Genomic DNA, 927 nt, shown 5'->3' on the forward strand with positions numbered 1-927 from the left:
TTTTTTTTCACCAGGTGGATGCATGGAGTGGACGGGGCAAGCCCCTGTTCCATTTCCCTGTCCCAAAAATCAATTTAATATTTGGGCCCCAGATAGGGGACATATCAGATATTAAACTGATAAGAACAGATATCTTTTATTTTTATTTCCAAAATATACTTTATTCATAAAAATCTGCAAAAATTACATTGCCAGACAGTTTCAAACAGCACCAAAAAATACAAACATTGCTCGGGAGATCAGTTTCCTTCAATACTATCATGAGTTTCTTCACAACCCTTCCATTTCACTCTTGTAATGCCAATTACAGTTTCATATTTACAGTAAATGAAAATATCAACGATACAGTTCGAGGGGTTTCCCATTTATCCAGAACCTCAGTTCAGCTTGGTGGGGGGACCTTACACTGTAGTCTTTCCCCATTGAGCCTTTGCTGCGGCTGCCCCAAGCTTTAGTGCGTGCCTCAGCACGGTGTCCTGGACCTTGGAATGTGCCAGTTTGCAACATTCGGTTGTGGACAAGTCTTTGCACTGGACGACCAGCAAGTTTCGGGCAGACCAAAGGGCGTCTTTCACCGAATTGATAGTCCTCCAGCAGCAGTTGATGTTTGTCTCGGTGTGCGTCCCTGGGAACTGCCCGTAGAGCACAGACTCCTATGTTACAGAGCTGCTTGGGATGAACCTCGACAAAAAACACTGCATCTCTTTCAACACCTGCTTTGCAAAGACACATTCCAGGAGGAGGTGGGCGACAGTTTCTTCCCCACCACAGCGAACGCGGGGGCACTGTGCGGAGGGGGCGAGACTTCGGGTGTGCATGAAGGATCTGAACAGAAGGGCCCTTCTCACCACCAGCCAAGCTACATCTTGGTGCTTGTTTGAAAGTTCTGCTGATGAGGCATTACGCCAAATGACTTTGACGGTCTGC

The 927-nt window shown here is 46.6% G+C and overlaps 1 pseudogene; it reads right to left on the minus strand.

Moving 5' to 3' along the window:
* Positions 1-157, minus strand: LOC137358905 (U2 spliceosomal RNA; annotated as a pseudogene).
* Positions 158-927: the final 770 nt, after the last annotated feature.

Source organism: Heterodontus francisci, unplaced genomic scaffold (genome assembly GCF_036365525.1).
Source record: "Heterodontus francisci isolate sHetFra1 unplaced genomic scaffold, sHetFra1.hap1 HAP1_SCAFFOLD_240, whole genome shotgun sequence".
Classification (NCBI taxonomy): Eukaryota; Metazoa; Chordata; class Chondrichthyes; order Heterodontiformes; family Heterodontidae; genus Heterodontus; species Heterodontus francisci.